Source organism: Thermobia domestica, chromosome 7, assembly GCF_964235325.1.
Source record: "Thermobia domestica chromosome 7, izTheDome1.hap1.1, whole genome shotgun sequence".
Lineage (NCBI taxonomy): Eukaryota > Metazoa > Arthropoda > Insecta > Zygentoma > Lepismatidae > Thermobia > Thermobia domestica.
This window is the reverse complement of record NC_137460.1, coordinates 150,008,632-150,026,756: the sequence shown is the minus strand read 5'-3', so window position 1 is coordinate 150,026,756 and position 18,125 is coordinate 150,008,632. Positions and strand designations below refer to the sequence as shown.

Here is an 18,125-nt window from a genome sequence, read left to right as displayed (position 1 = left end):
ACTGGAGAGGAAAGTCTGATCCCCATGATCCCCTTTCTGACACCTTGTTTCCAGCACATTAATCACTGGTTGTAAAAAAACAATCTGATTTTGAGATAATCATATACTTGTATGTATACAACATTAAAGATAAAAAGAAAGAAATGTGTTCAGTCATTCTAGTGGTCTGTCTCGTATCGCGTTAAGGTTTGGGTTTTGTATACACTTGATCCCATAAAGTCCAAAATTATATATTTCTTTAGTTCTCTATTCACTTTTTTTAAAAATATCTTTTAGAAAAAGATTATAAAGTAGAGAGGATCTTAGTATTTACTCTTAGTTCATCTTGGAATTAAAAAAGATTAGCATTAAATGAAGATAATTTTGAATCATGTATATAAATTCATAGAAAAGAATATGAACGATGAAAGATCTAGATCCACCCCCTTTTCCTTTTGGCGATTGGCGGGAATGCGCAACAGCGATGCGTGTTGAGTTGTTGCAGTGGGTTCTCTCGTCAGGGTAGCTGCGGTATCGATCAGTGATGATTTTGTTGAAGAAGAGCCAAGAGCAGTCCGCGCGCGGGATGGATTATCTATCTTCAACAGCATCAGCTCTCGCCTGGGATAATATCAAGACTCCCCGACCCTGATCTACAAACAGGAAACGATATAAAACCAGGTAAGAAACCACAACAAATTCTACAAGTTCGTACAAGTAGAAAATATATCTTATTTGCAAATTTTGTTAAGGGTTCTCTTACATGCTACTATCACCTTTGGTGATAAATACAAAACAAAACTTCCAAAACAATGTTTTGTAAGTTAACATAAATAAGTGATTCTGAGAACATACTTTTTAAAATGTTTATGAGGTTAAACAAACTAAGCTTTCGAAGGTGACCATGGGTTGCCTTTAGGAACAATCCTCACAGCAGGTTAAATTAAATGTTGAGGCCAAACGAAAGAAATAGTATTAAAAGTGATGGTTAAAATTTATAAAAAGATTCATCCTTTTTTCTTTAAAACAGTATGTAATTCACGAGTCTTGGCAACGGCATTTCTGTGCTCACAATTGCATTAGTCGTACTTTATCATTCATCGAAGGAATTGTATCTTTCGTCTTAGATAGTATTTCATAATTAACTTTTAAATTTTTAAATTGTAGAAAATATGTTGCATTCTTCTATAATTACTCTTTAAAATCTGCTGACAGCAGTGTTTATGCGTATTATTCTGATAGTATCGCTAGACTAAGAATTCTGAAATATTGTGAGCACTGTTCATAATCTTCATAGTAATGTAGGAGGGCATTTCGCATCTGCGCGAATTTAATAATATTGTAAAATAATTAAATATAAAACTAAATGTCCTTGCATGAGAGAAGAAAAAGCAGCTTTCATGAACAATGGGATCCATCTAAAGTTTATGGTTAGAGTAAATATTTTATCAGTTTTAAAATTGCTTTTGATGTCAGTGATATAGGAAACTTGATATTCCATTCCTTAAAAAATCTTCGATTTGAAGCATATACTTGTAATCACACATAAAATCATGACAAAATTTGACGCATATAAATCAATCGAGTGCATTGCCTTTATCACAAAAGACATTATCATTATGAAGCATGCTAAGTGGCTTAAGTGAGGTTTTACCATTCAACGATCATGCGTATGTACTGTATCAGTCTGTCTATCTGTTTCACGATAACTTACTGTATATACAGGCCCGCAATTAGAGGGGGCTAGGGGGGCCGGCCTCCCCAAAACTTTTCGTGGCCTCTCCAGACCTCAATACAAAAAACACAATATTTGTAAGAAAATTTTTGATGACTTGCCCCCCCTAATATATTCATGCCCCCCAAACATCTGTGGCTGATTTCGGGCCTGCTTATATATATTGTTTAAACTTAGCGAGCTTGATTAAATATATCTCTCTAGTACGCCTGTTGTTTAAGTTTGATTTTTACCCATCTAGTACAGGAGCTGAAATGCTCATTCTTCGCACGGGAAGAATGGGTTTATGACAAATATTTGAATCTCTTTTCCCCTTAGGATACGCATTTCAATAAAATTGTAACGATAAAAATCCAGATATGTTCAATTTTGGCATACATTTTGAAACACTCTACCCCCCTAGAATACGCTCTTTAATCAAATTTATATGATTTAAAAACCCAGCTTGAGGCGGGTTTTTAAATGTATTCCGAAAGTAATTTAGAACGTGTCAACTCTTTTCCATACTCCGAAAAGCATAAATCCGACACTAATCTGTCATTTTTTACATTTTATTTTTCACCCCTTCCTCTCCCCTCTCTGACGACCGGGCTAAACTTGGACTTAAGCGGCACTATTCATTTGGATTACACACTAATATTGGTCATTTTGGATTTTTACATGTCACCCATTCCGATTGATACCCCTTGAGCTGTCTTACTTCCACTGTTTTTTTTTTTTTTTTTTTTTTTTTTTTTTTTTTTTTTGATTGTAAGTTATATGTTGAACAAGTTTGGAGAAATTTGCTCCAGCCGTTTCAGAGTTACGCCGGAATATACCATTAATAAACATAGATCCAACTCGTACATGTCTATAGACGTACGAGCAATAAAGAACTAAAAGTTCCTGTCAGAAAAGAAAGAACCAAACATAATAAACAGTGAGTAACTCATTCGTTGTTGCTCCTGTAAATTCCCAATCCAACTGGCATGAATATTCTTGCCTATACTTGGGCTTAAATGTCATTGGTTTTTCACCTAACAGCTTAGCGACCTCAAAAAGTATGAATTCCACACTAATCTCGGTTATTTGAGACATTTTATTTTCACTCTTCCTCCCTCCATCCCAATGGAGGTTGTACTTGGGCTTTACCGCTATCCGGAGTGTGTTATTCATCTCAGCGTTTCCGAAAAAAATCATGGATTTGGCACTAAAATCGGTCGTTTCCAAACATTTCACCTCTTTCCACCTCTAACGGTTACAATAGGGATAAACGGTACTGGGGGCGGCACTATTCATCTTAAGAACCCCGAAAACTATTGATACGATATTAATATATGTCATCTTTATTTTTACACGTTCCCTATTTCCCACGCACTCCTACGGGTGCTAGGAGGTGTTACCCCCACTAGGAGCTGAGCTTAATCTTAGAAGACATTAGAACTGTCACCAATCAACTTAGGGAAATAGAAAATTATGGATTCGACACTAATATCGATGGTTTACGATTATTTTTACATGCCACCATTTCTCCCCCGCCCCAGGAGGGCTAATGGAGACTGGACTTGAACTTAAACGGCATAAGGAAGTCACTATTCATCTCAGTGACCCACAAAACTTCGGATTCAACACTAATATCAATCACTTTCGAACATTTTTATATGTCAACCCACTCCCTAGGTATGCTAGTAGGTTCTTACCCCTACAGTATTCTTTTCCAGCAGATTTTAAGTAATATGTATGCCAAGTTTGGCTAAAATTGCTCCAGGCGTTCCAGAATTATGCTGAAATATTTTATTTCAGGCTTGGCTTAAGAATCATTCCTACCCTATCGTTTAATATTGAAATTGTGAATAATAAGAACATGAATTCGAAACAAAAAAAAGAAGAAAAGTTTTCTAAAATTTTCTACTTTTCGTGAAAAGTATCGTATTATTTTTAATTGCTTGGAGCCGAAATCTATCAGATATAAGAGTGTTAATTCACTCCAACATTAAAAAAATAAATAAAATAAAATAAAATAAAATAAAAAAAGGTTGCCCTTGGTTCTAATAAGCACACCATCATTAGCATTATTTCTGTGTGCCTGCGGAAATATATTATAACAAGAAATATATAGATAAAACTTAAAGGCTTAAGTAAATAAACCAGACTAAAGCAAAAAATACGTACGTGTTTAAGAATTTTCTATCTGCTAATGTATCTGATGAATAGCAATTATAAATTGACGAAACTATAATACAATTTATCCTTATTTAGTATATTGGTTGAATCATATTTGTGGAGAACAATTAACTCATTTTTTCTGTATATATTGTAAATGCATTGCTTTGTCTTGGTCATGATACTCTATACCCTTCCACATGTTTTAGAACCGCTGCTAGGTTCATGAGTAGAAAATTGTTGAGTTGAACCTAGGGAGTAACGTCTGAATATATTAACAGCAGGCGATCATACTTAACTGTGACTTCACTCTACACTCATCGTACAGAGGAGGATTAACCATAAAGCAAAATAAGCGCGTGCTTAGGGCATCGAGGAACGGGGGCACCAAAGAAATTTTCCATAGTCTAATTTTCCATGGTTCATGGAGCATATTGTGTACTTTGCACTACTGCAAATTATGCAGCTGAACCAGGAACTGAAAAAGGGGTCCCATATTAAATGATTATATAGATATATACAGGGTGGACCATTTATCTTGGTACGCCCTTGTAACTTTTAATCTAATAGACAAGAAATGCTGAAGTTTTGTACCATTCAAATATCAACAAGGGGACACTGTTTGACACTATGTGGTACCACAAGGTTAATAATGTTGTTAATCCAACACAAAGTTATATTTTTCAAATAGCACTATGTTCGATTATTGCATATTTCAAATCTACATGTTAAAAACAAAAACTTACAATATCAAATTTGTTATTCAGTGGTGCAAACTATTATTGTGTTGGTGTGATATTATTGTTTTAAATGTACATGCTCCAACTGAAGATAAGGGTGACGATATAAAAGATAGTTTTTACGAAGAAGTGGTATTGTTTTAAATGTACATGCTCCAACTGAAGATAAGGGTGACGATATAAAAGATAGTTTTTACGAAGAAGTGGAACGGATATTTGACCAACTCCCGCGATACCATATGAAGATTCTATTAGGGGATTTCAATGCGAAGGTAGGACGAGAGGATATTTTCAAACCGATTATAGGGAACGAAAGTTTGCATAAGGAAAGTAATGACAACGGTGTTAGACTCGTGAACTTTGCAACATCCAAAAACCTAATCGTGAAGAGTACAAAATTCCCACATCGCGACGTTCATAAATACACTTGGACATCACCAGACGGAAAAACACATAATCAAGTTGATCACGTTTTAGTAGATAGAAGAAGACAATCTAGCATAATTGACGTCCGGTCGTTTAGAGGGGCTGATTGTGACACTGATCACTACCTGGTAGCAGCGATAATACGGGAGAGATTATCGTTGAATAAATGTAATACTCAATGCTCGAAAACGGAGAGATTTAATTTAAAGAAATTAGAAGAGAGCCAGGTAAGAGAGGAATACCAGATTGAAGTTTCGAATAGATTCTCGGTTTTAGAAGACTCGGAGTGCACTAGTGTTGAGGATACTTGGATTGAAATTAGAGATAGCATTAAAAGTTCAGCAATAGAAAAATTGGGACACGCGGAAATACGTAGGAACAAACCATGGTTCGACCAAGAATGCATTAAACTAGTAGAGAAGAGAAAACAGGCAAAATTACGGTGGCTACAAAATCCGAATGAAATAACAACACAAAATTTCGCAGATATCAGGCGGGAAACTTCCAAAACTTTTAGAACAAAGAAACGGGATTTTTTGAAAGCTAAAATTAAGGAACTTGAAGATAATAGTAAAAATAAAAATATTCGGGACATGTATAAGGGGATCAGCGAATTTAAGAAAGGCTATCAACCTCGTGCTTATATATTAAAGAAATCTGACGGAACAGTTCTCACTGATACGGATAGCCTCCTAAATAGATGGAAAGATTTCTTTGACGATTTGCTGAACACGCAGCCAAAAACTAATGTGCGTGGAAAAAAGGAGATACACACCGCAGAACCGTATATTCCAGAACCCAATCGAATAGAAGTGGAAGCCGCTATAAAGAAATTAAAGAAACACAAATCTCCGGGTGTAGATGAAATTCCGGCTGAGTTAATTTTAGCTGGAGGCGAAAAATTGTGGAACAAGATACACAAACTCATTCTCCTTATCTGGAACAAGGAAGAATTGCCACAAGAGTGGAAAGAGTCAATCATTGTTCCAATTCACAAGAAAGGCGACAAAACTGACTGTAATAATTATCGAGGCATTTCTCTTCTGTCAACATCCTATAAAATCCTTTCAAATATTCTGTTAGCAAGATTGACCCCATACGCAGATGAAATTATTGGAGATTATCAGTGCGGATTTAGACGAAATCGATCAACTATCGACCAAATATTTACCATTCGCCAAATACTCGAAAAGAAGTGGGAATACAATACCCCGGTACATCAACTATTTATTGATTTTAGAAAGGCTTACGACTCGGTTAGGAGAGAAACATTATACAACGTTCTTACAGAGCTTGGAATACCGAGAAAGCTAATTAGATTAATTAAGATATGTTTAAGTGAATCCCAAAGTAAAGTGCGGGTAGGAAAATTTTTGTCCACGAGCTTCCACGTCGAAAATGGCCTGAAACAAGGAGATGCGTTGTCGCCATTATTATTTAACTTTGTGCTGGAATACGCCATAAGGAAAATCAAAGATAGCAACCAAGGCCTAGAGTTGAACGGCATTCACCAGGTTATGGCATATGCTGATTATGTAAATTTAATAGGGGATGATAGGAGAACAGTAGAAATAAATGCAGAGATATTATTAAACGCTTGCAGGGACATGGGTTTAGAAGTAAATGCAGAGAAAACTAAATACATGGAAGTGCGTCGGGACCGTAATACGGCAAATTGTGGAGGCGTTAAAATATTAAATAATACTTTTGATAAAGTGGATACTTTCAAATATTTAGGATCAATATTAACAGACGAAAATCATATTCACGAAGAAATTAAATGTCGACTAAAAGCAGGGAATTCGTGTTACTATTCGGTTCAAAATCTCTTGTCGTCGCGAATTCTGTCGAGGAATTTGAAGCTTAAAATATATAAAACGATAATCATGCCTGTTGTTTTGTATGGTTGCGAGACATGGTCGCTTACTCTGAGGGAAGAACATAGACTGAAAGTATTTGAGAACAGGATCCTGAGAAGAATATTCGGACCCAAGAGGAACGAGAATGGGGAATGGCGGAAGCTTCATAACGAGGAACTACATAGTTTATACGGTTTACCCAACATTGTTAGGGTCGTCAAGTCTAGGAGGCTTAGGTGGGCAGGTCATGTAGCTAGAATGGAAGAAAGTAGAAACGCTTTCAAAGTCTTGACTGGTAGACCCATAGGAAAACGACCATTAGGAAGACCTAGGCGCAGATGGGAGGATAATATTAAGATGGATCTCGCAGAGATAGGAATACAAAGTAGAAACTGGGTCCAATTAGCTAAGGATAGAAGTCAGTGGAGAGCTTTTGTGAACGCGGCATTGAACCTCCGGGTTCCATAGGCCATAGAGTTAGTTAGTTAGTGGTGCAAACTAAGAACGCTACAATACCACAAAAATCCAAATTTTGGTGGCCTCTACACAGAGAAAAATCCGTTCTCCGGACAGCGGTATATTGTACAAATATACGTTATCCTCTTGCTTACTACAGAAATCAGTACGGAGCACACGTTATCCATATGCTACATAGGCACTGCCCTTCGATGTTACATGATGCGGTTGCAGGATGTCTGACATGTAACAGTTTTCCGTAGTTCACATGCATATACTTATGTTACATTCCTCAGCTGTATGTTATATACGTATATTTGTATGTGAGATGCTGACCGTCTATATTGTTTCATACGGAAAGTACGTATTGATGGAACACTTATACAGAAAGTATTATAAAACATGCGTTTTCAGTTATACGTCTGCTGTACGTTAAGTCCAAAAACTACAGGAATTATGCATGTAACCTATCTTTTTAAGTATGTCACCTACAATTTTTTTTCTCAGTGTATAACAGCAGCAACGCAAGTGAGACGGACAAGACAATCGGCATAGAAAGTATTTTATTGTTTAATACTATGATCATGATAAAATGGAGGATTTTGAATGAGTAGGAAGAATGATACAAGGCACTAAAATTTTGATTTTCTTCAAAAACCTTTATTTCGGGAAACTGCTTAGATAAGTACCTCACGAAATCATATGGATGGCTTCCAATAGAAATTGCACAATTGCACGAGGAAGTGAAGATCAAAATGTCGTTTACAACAACTTGATATTTCAAACTGTTATGGAGATATGTTAAATATTGGTAAAGTTTGTAACATTGCTTAAAATTGTAAGATTCCGAGAACGTGTTGTAATTACAACTACCAAAAAGTATTGTAATGTCATAGATGCAAAGTAAAGACAAATATATTCTTAAAAGTTCCAACAAATACTTTGTTTTAAGCAATATATAAAATTTAACATTTTTTTCGTGTTTCCAAAATGGTTTGCGATATCAATTTGCTGGAAACGGCATTATGATTTTTGTTCTATTTAAAACCATCTACGTAATTGGATGTGATACTTATCTAAACACATTTTCCAAACAAAGTTATTTGAAAGAAGTAAAATTTCCAATTCCTGGCAACTTTGTTTCTACTTGTTCAAAATGTGTTATATAATGACCGTAGTATTCGACACTAGGGTACTTTGGATATGCGTTAACCCATCCATGTCACTGCGTAATTATTTGTAGAACTCACCAACATCATAAATTATCACATTTTCTGTTTTATTCCTTTTACTTTTCATTAACAAATGACACACGGCAAATGTGACGTGCAGCCCTCTTAAATTAATTTCCAAATTAGATATGACATTAAAATACGACAACAAGGAACTAAAATGAAAACTACATGAAAATTGTGTATTGTTCAGAAGATAAATAATGACTTATCATTTCTTTGCATTTTTTGTGGTATTGGAGTGAGCTATTTTCTCGAAAAGAGAATAAAATTTCAGTTCTCATGCTTCAGAAGTTTTAGTTGCGCGTGATCCCAGGTTCGACTTTCAGTGGAGGTACAAAATCTCTTGGAAAACTACTTGAATGAGGAGCTACCAAACTCCGGCACATTATCTGGGAACGCTAATGCAAAAATACATTGTTAGTTCTAAGGAAAACTGTCGTATTTAAAGTAAAAATAACTAAAAGTTGCATATAGTTAAATCCAAATCACTAACAATCGGCCGTGCAACGCACGCAAACCTCCTGACCTACAGGCCCTGCTGTTCGAAGCTCATACTAATAAATATTAAATACTTACATTATCCACTTATTCATTTTGCATATGTGACATTTCAGCTTTATAGAATTTCAGATTAGTTGCAAGCTTTATTTGATCCTCTCCCCAATCGTAAAAGTACAAGTAAAAGATATATGAGTAAGTAAAAGCCATTTAAATACTAAAAACCATTAAAACAGTTTGCACTGTACAATGCACAAGGATTTTGTAGACAGTTTAGGTTGGGACTTGAATGCAGAAGAGCAAATATAAGTCATTGAAACAAAATCGAAATGGGTCTTCAATATATAATTAATTATATAACTTCAGAAGAAAAAGGGGCTTCGAGAAAACAAGGCATCGCAGAACCAACCAGGAAACAAAATATATAAATTAATTCAAGGAGGTCATTGTTATGCCTTCTGGCAAGGGAATTTAGCTTCAAATGTTACATCATCAAAATGACTTGCTGATTGGGAGCCTCACATATATTCTGCACCAAAGCCAATTCGTTGATCGTGGGCCCCCAAATACCTTCCTGCACCGGGACCCGGAAGAGATTTGGTAATCATACACCAGCTGATCAGACGAGGATAGGGACTTTTTAATTGTGCTGATGTCTATTGAAACTTCACGCTTTGCGGCATAAGAAGAGCCATAATCGCCCTTGAAAAGTATGTAAATATCGATTTTTCAGGGGTGCAAGAATTATCAGTAAATGTGCTATTGTGTATCAGTTAACCGTAACAGTATTTTACTCTTGTAATCTATCCTAGCAGTACGAGGAATAAGTCCAACAGTTGAGAATGATGGGCAAGCTAACTGCCAACGTTGGCTCTACGTTGTAATTGGTCGTTTCGCCGAGCTTTCGCCAACCAACTCAAATGCTAACATAGCCCCTACGAAAGAAGTAAAAATTTCAGTTAAGAGAGTGAAGCCAAAACTATTGTATGAATGACGGCCGACATAATTTAAACTATGTTGAGCCAACGAATTTCTCAATTTCTTCAATTATCAATTCCATATCATACCGACCATTAGTTTGCGTAGGACCTACCACGTGTGCCGCTAGGACAGTGTACAGCGTACATGACTTTCTTCCTGTTAGTTGTGGATGTTGTTTTACAGTTGTTGATATTGGGTTATCTTCATGCGTTCATACATGACTTCCCTTATATGAGGTTGCAACTACAAATTGATATGCAGAGCTAATCACCATTGCTACGATAATATTTCCAAGTTTTCATCTTGAGAGTAAAATATCGCCCCACTGGTAAGAAGCCGTTCATGGCATATAGTATCATTTATGGAAGAAATAATATTGGTAAGAAGCCGTTCATGGCATATAGTATCATTTATGGAAGAAATAATATTGGTAAGAAGCCGTTCATGGCATATAGTACCATTTATGGAAGAAATAATGTTGGTAATAAGCCGTTCATGACATATGGTACAGTCCGCAGCAAAAACCCTGCAACATGAGCATATAAGTTTATTGTGGAAATGACGAAATCTTTTGATCCAAAATAAGTATGCACAGGAGGACGCCGAGGTTTCTCCTGGTGTGGTTAGGCGTAGTTTCACAATAAATTTACATGCTCATGTTGCAGGTTTTTTGCAGCGGACTGTACCATTTATGGAAGAAATAATGTTGGTAATGAGCCGTCAATGACATATAGTACCATTTAGGGAAGAAATAATGTTGGTAACAAGCCGTTAATGACATATAGTATCATTTATGGAAGAAATAATATTGGTAATAAGCCGTTCATGACATATAGTATGGTTAATATTGAGGGAATGGTTAATAGTGCGTGAACTGACAGCATGAATCAATGCAGGACATCCCAGCAATGTGCCTCAGAAGATAGTGCAGCGCAATTTAATTTCCATGGAATATCGCAGCCGCAGACCGACATGAGTGCCGCTATCAACCTTTGACTATCGGGAGCGGCGACTCAGGGGGACTCGGGAGCACGTGGATTGGACCTTAGATTACTGTCAACGTGTTGCGTGGTTAGATGGGTCACCCTTTCTAGTTGGTACGTGCGGAAGGCAGAGTCCTACTCTCGCGCAGCTCTTATGAGACCATAGACCGAAGTTGTCGATAAGGTACTCTTCAAGCCGTTGGTGGCTCTGTAATGACTATTAGAATGTGTTTACATGGCATGGTTTGGTTCCCTTGGTCCGTTAGAATCCGATATTAACCGGCCATTGCTATGTTCAGTTGCTTGGTGATCACCTCTAGCCCTATCATCCAAGAGCTATTCATGCCTAGGATTCTCTACTTGCAACAACTACCGAATTGTAGACGTCAATCGAGGCTGCATGGTTGCACATCCTCCATCGGACTACTAACAACTTGTCACAACTAGTCACGTCCATGTAACGTCGAGTTGCTGCACTTATCCATGCACAAGGAGATCCCACACGTTTTAGGAACTGTGATAGAGTTCTAAACTACGGAAACTCAATGTTGAAACCGGAAGTAGTAGATCTATTGCTTCCTGTTGCAGTAGAAATATATGTCCGTGATGGAACCTGTTCTTGGGGCACTGAATCCATGTAGAAAACAGTTTCTTGCTGTCTCTTACAGTTTTTGCTCTTTGGGAATCATGAAGCCGACAGTTGTACTAGGTTTCACAACTTTCGGTTTCATTGGAAGAATAAAAACGGAGATAGAAATTATCGTTCCTGAATCCACATGAGAAAAACGTTTTCGCCTATAGGGAAAATTTTAAAACCGGAAATGGTAATAAATTTCTATCACTTCCAGTTTTAGTAAAGATACAAATGCGAGAATCTATATAAAATAGAATTTTCTCGATATCTATTCCATTTTTCTCTATGACAATGAGTGTTGAAACCGGGAATCGAAGATTTTACCATTTCCGGTTTTAAAAGAGAAATAAAGGTGGATCTATTTTTGGAACACTGAATTTATATTCTAAAGCTACTTCTTCCTATCTCTTACTATTTTTGCCTCTATGATGATCAACGTTGAAACTAGAAATGATTAATTTCTACCACTTCCGATTTGAATCGAGGATTAAAGGAAGAGGTAGACCCTATTCTTGGCACACTGAATTCATATCCAAAATCCGTTCCTCGCTGTAGTTTACTATTTTCGCTCTGATACCTGCCAACAGATATCCGCTCTATCCCATACTTATCCGGAGCATAGTTTGGAACTCTTATCTACAAAAATACCAGTGACTATGTTTGTGACTTTATAACTCTTGAACTACTTCATCAATCCCTATCAAATTTTCAACATGGATGAGGTTCGGGTGTAGGGTGGTTTTTGTCACTTCACTTTGAAAGTGCAACTTGAAGGAGGAGGAGGGGGAGATATATACAAATGGTCAAAAATGACTGATATTAGTGTCGATTTCATAATTTTCGGGTTCACTGAGACGAACACTGACACTTCCTATGTAGTTTAAATCCAGATTCCGCCCTTTATGTTCAAAATGAAACGTATTTTCCCCGTGTGAAGAACAGATATTCAGATAGTGAGTGAATAATATTAACAAGTGTTTTCCTATACATAGTTCTCCTATAACTTTCCTATATAATGCTCTTATTTCTTAGTTACTTAGTTATTTCAGCATCGAGGCTACATAAAGCGTTGACCTATAAGCTTAGTATGAGATCGGAACTACATGATCCGTGACTGGAAATCGAATCCAGATCTCTCCCACAGAAGACAAGACTGATATTTATTTCGCTACTAGGGAGCTCACTCTCGCCTCTCTTTTTCACTTGCAATGTTGTTATTTAATTAATGCTTGACACTTCATTAGCTAAAGTTATAAGTACATTTTTACATTGTCTCTTTTGAATAATGCAGTATTTAGTCGCTGTTTCGTTCCATGCTGCCAAGCTTCCCGTTGTTCCTACAACACTATGCATGCATACTGTCATAATACTTCCGTCCATTATTGTCTTGCATGCGAATAAAATCGGAAAGGTTTGATTTTTTCACACTTCTATGTTTGCGTGACAACTTTAATATGCATGCACGCCAGCATAAATTTTAATCTTTTTTTTTTTTTTTTTTTTTTTTTTTTTTAAAGGATAAGTGTAAGCTTATTTCTAACACTTTCAGTATCCATCACTTAAGATAATTAAAATTTCTTCTTTCAAAAAAAAAAAAAAAAAAATTCCTCCTCCACAAAAAACTATAGGGTGTATAGAAACATGATGTATGTAATAAAGTAGATTACTTATGCCAGGAGGAAAAAATCTGATTTGTAGCATTCTACGGAACTTTCTTTTGTGATTAATTTGTGAACATTAAGTTTCTCTTTAAATCAGTTTCACAGCTTATGATAGCATCAAGTTCATCACAACAGAAACAAGAAATTGCCATTTAAGACTATCCACCGCTTTTTTTTTTAATCTCCTTCCTTAGATATGCTTTGTTTATCCTTTAAGAGACTCCATCACCATGACATGAAAATACCGCTAATTTTTACAGTAATTATACCCTATGTGATATCTTCAAACAGATAAAAGATAATCGAAATATGGAACAAGAGAGCTCTAGACAATATTATTTTACATAAGATACCGTTATCACGACTCACTTATCTGCTTTCGATTTCTAGTCATTTCACTGAGAAAAATAAGTGGTAGCCTAGTCGAGGTTAATGGACAATTCGACTGCTAGAACCAGTTAATAATTTGCAACAACCTTTCTGAGATTAATTTTACTAGGTCATCAGTAATCAACCGAATAGTTACTGGAAAATATATAGAAACAATACCGTGTTTGGTTGTTATTAACCTATAAGTTAGGTTAGAAGAAGGTAACAAATTCCAGAAGGTTAATTTAATCTAAAACACACTGTTGTTATCAACCGATTTTCACACAAGGTAAATTTAACCCTTCAGAATTTATTTACTGGCAACACTGCAGTACTAAAAGTACAAACAGTAACGTCGCCATTTGCAATTTTAAGAACGAAAAGTCTTAACAATTGTGAATACGTACGAAGGAATAGGAAAACAGTTATTAAAATATGAATTCAACATGAATTGATAGAGAAATGTGAAGAATAGTTTATTTACGGAAGTTTATGTATTTTATGGAACTTAAATGAATATAATTTTATGAGCCATGTTTCTAGTACAAATAATCACACATGATGGTAGAACCGCTAATCACGGAACTTTCGTCAAAAGTTCTTACACTAATAATAATAATTTCGTGATGTTTACAGGAAACATAATACATTGTACGTTGCTTTATGGTACAAATACAAAAAAAAAACAAAAAAAAAAAACCGGTACACGGTTTTGCTTTAGGAACGAGTAAGACTCACACAAATTCTTACTGTTAGTTGTTATATATTTCTGATATGGGTAGTCTACAAGGGTATTACAAAAGTGCAAATGAATGATAACACTGGTCAACAAAGTTTTCGTCTAGGGATGAAATTAACTAACTTTGAGATTGTTTTGCTCAGAGAGAGTTTTGATAATAAAATAAAATAAATTGTTAAGAGTGACGACTTTATTATCGTGAGGGCAATGGATGAAATAATAAGTCACAAAATGAACTTACTTAAGCAGTTTGAACAAGATGAATGGTAAGAAATAAATATAAGAGAAAAGCAGTTTCTCTCCTTTTTCCAAAAAAAAAAAAAAAAGTAAAAAAAAGAAAGAGGTTACTTAATATAAAACCCTAACAGCACAGAAACAAACAGCTACACGAAACAAAAAATATATAGCCTATATATATTATTATAACGATTGGGTTTAAACTAGGGTCCCATCCCTTTATCTTGCATGGGAGGTCCACAAGTTTGCTACGCCACTGGTGTCCCTTATTCTGTGTTTGTATCTCTTTCCGTTTCGTGTGAATGTTTGTTATTGTGCTGTTAGGCTTTTATATTAAACCTTTACAGTATGTAACATTTTTCTTTTTTACGTTTTTTTTTTTTTTTTGGAAAAAGGAGAGAAATTGCTTTCCTCTGATATCTACTCACTACTGTATTTCTTACCATTCATCTTATTTGAACTGCTGAAGTAAGGTCATTTTGTAACTTTTTATGCCATCCATTGCCATCGCGATAATAAAATCGTCATTCTTAACAATTTATTTTATTCTCTTTTTTGCAGTTTGTCACGCTGATATATTTGTAACAAAATTGAGGTTTGCTCTCAAGTCTTTCTAATTCTCAACCACCCCAGCGACCAGGGACGTGTAGTGCATATTAGTGCATATACACAGTATATCTATTGTAGAAATTTTCATTTGGACAGTATTACAGAAAGTGCATATCCTTCTAATAGGCGATATACTCCATGTATTCGTACTATGTGATACGCACTTCATGAAATATTTATAACCGCGAGCGCATTTCCTGTTCGGGACATGATAGGAAATTTCTAATAGTAATATTCGTGAATCTATCTAATTATGTATAAGTTTGTTTAAAAAGCACAAAAGGAAATTAATTCTTGTTTCAAGAGAATGCAATAAATAGTGTGGTAGAAGTGCAATGTATTTTTTCATGTCGAGGCTATATGCATTTCACCTGGAACTCGCCGTCGTGAACCGTCGCTTCCGCATTCTGGTATGAAACCACAGGCTGCGTTGATAACAGTCTGTTGAAATAAATCTACAGCAGTACATACAGGGAAATTACCCGGAAGATGAAACACGCTGAGCTCCCGGAGTATTGGCCAATCAGCGCGCTTCAGGTTGAATCGTGAAATGAATAAGATTTCGCTTGGTTAGGTCGGTTGATGACCCAAACATGAGGACATTAATTAGTGTATTAACTCAGGTCTCAAAGAATGCCCATTTATGTAAAGGTACTAATTAAAATTACTACCACAACAGCCTTCGTGTGCTTTTAGGTGTAGGTTACATTACAGCTTTTAAAAGAACTCCAAAACTTAAATCAGTACGTATATTCATAGGCACTGATTGTGGTGTGCTGCTAAGGGAAATAACACTAGTTATATATTTAAGTGTTCTAGTAAATTTAATGCATTGATTTTATTGCTGAGTAATAATATATGTTAGATACTTGGTTGTATAATATTGCAAATTAGTACATTAGAACTTTGTCTTTAGATTTTCAAGTATATTCAAACATAGATAATAATAGACAAATTGTTTACTTTTCTTATCCGCTGTTTTATTGGCAATGTCGTACACACTTGAAAAATATGCATCGTATCTTTGTATAAGCCGTTATCATATGAGTGGCAGAGACACTTACCCTTGAACCAACAGATGACGTACAAACATGGCGGTCATTGTTTTAAGCGCATGAGTAACAAATCAAAATTCAATTGCAACTTTCAACTAGTTAGAATCAACGCATGGGCGAAAGAAAGTTTTCTCCGTAATCAGCTAACTCTCAAGTATTTTATAACATAATAATAATAATAATAATAATAATAATAATAATAATAATAATAATAATAATAATAATAATAATAATAATAATAATAATAATAATAAATCAGTGGAAATGTCAATTGTTCTTTCAAGTGAACACAATATAAAACAATAAAAAACGTAAGACATATTTTTAAGAAATGCTTTTATAAAATGCACTAAAATCTTTTTTCTTATAGGATAGAATGAAGAAATGAGACTAAGGATTAGATACTCTTCCGTCCTAAGATTGAAAGCTAAAGCTTTTGTGGATAGGGCAATGATTCGCAATAATTTATTATAATCAGTGTTCCTATGTATGATACGATGTGCTTATCACATGCCCACAATAAGAGACCTATAATGGTCGATGCCAGAAACAAGAATTAAAAGTTAAATTGGGCCCAGTACTTTTGTTCGTACCCTCATTTTTTTAAAAAAATTATCTCACAAAAAATCCTTTATAGCATATTTTATAAAAGCTTTTCTTAAAAGTATTTTTTATGATTTTATATACTCGTTAGATTTTATTCAATTGAAAAAAGCACTCGTGGAAGGCAATAGTTTCTAATTCTTTCGTTAAAGGCGCCATTTAAAAGTCTCAATGCAGCACTGGAAAACTCTGCCATGTATTGAAGTATCGTTAATTAACTGACGTTGCCTATACATATACGCAATTCAAATACCTACTTTAGCAATAACTTAATTAATTTTCCAGTAAATAAACAAGCTAGAGCCAAAATTACGTGAAAATATTGTATTGCCATCGGGTTTACATACTTGTACAAACTTTCAGAACTCTAATTAGTGTGCAAGTGTGAAATTTAAGTGAAATTTTGTGTAATTAGTGTGAAATTTAATTTAAAAGATCTGACTTTAGTAGACTAAAAAAGGGTAGTCTAGTAACTAGTGATGAACTATTTGAGATAGCAAAAGATATTCACCTAGATACGAACGTAAACAAACTAACTTAAAACTCTTTAAAAAATGTTCTGTTCTGCTTAAAATTGTGAATTTCACCATCATATCTAGACTGAAAGTGTGATAATCCTCTCCTAACGAAGCATTACTTCTGTATAATAAATCAGTTTGGAAGGTGCAAAAGGGGGAAGGAGAGCGGATAATTTGTGTGGAGATTAGAATTAAATTAGAAACTTAATTAGGGGATTAATTAATTTAAGACTGAAATTAAACCCGAAAAATATGACAGAAGAAGAAGTTGAATACTTTTCGTCATGGTGAAGTTTTAGGATGGTTTCTTCTCTCTAATGTAAGGTGAAAGAAAAAATCCACAACTACAATCAGAGATGAAAACGGGTAGGCGGAATGTAATTCTCTTGTTCATTGTCTCCGAAACAAAAGATCTTTTAGAGTCTGTTTGAAGGAAGGAAAAGAGATAATAAAAAGAATGAATTGAACAAAAATAATCAAAGAGGTAGAATTTCTTCGACATTTTCCTGGTTACTTCTTTCTGTTTTGCTCTCTCACCGACTCAACATTAATCTCAGACCGAGTGACCACAAAGCACACGAGTAATGGCTTCCGCTGCAGTGGAACACCCCTGGATCATTGCCAAACTACAGCAGAGCGAACGAACGTACGTTGTGATTCTTTTGC

The 18,125-nt window shown here is 35.2% G+C and overlaps 1 protein-coding gene across 1 annotated transcript in view; it reads left to right on the top strand.

Annotated features, from left to right (window-relative positions):
• Window positions 1–531: 531 nt before the first annotated feature.
• LOC145690485 (uncharacterized) overlaps window positions 532–18,125 on the top strand; it is a 250,213-nt gene continuing 232,619 nt past the window's right edge. Inside the window, exon 1 of the mRNA XM_081765408.1 lies at window positions 532–660. The gene's annotated coding sequence lies outside the window, so the exon portion shown is untranslated. The remainder of the gene's footprint in view (window positions 661–18,125) is intronic.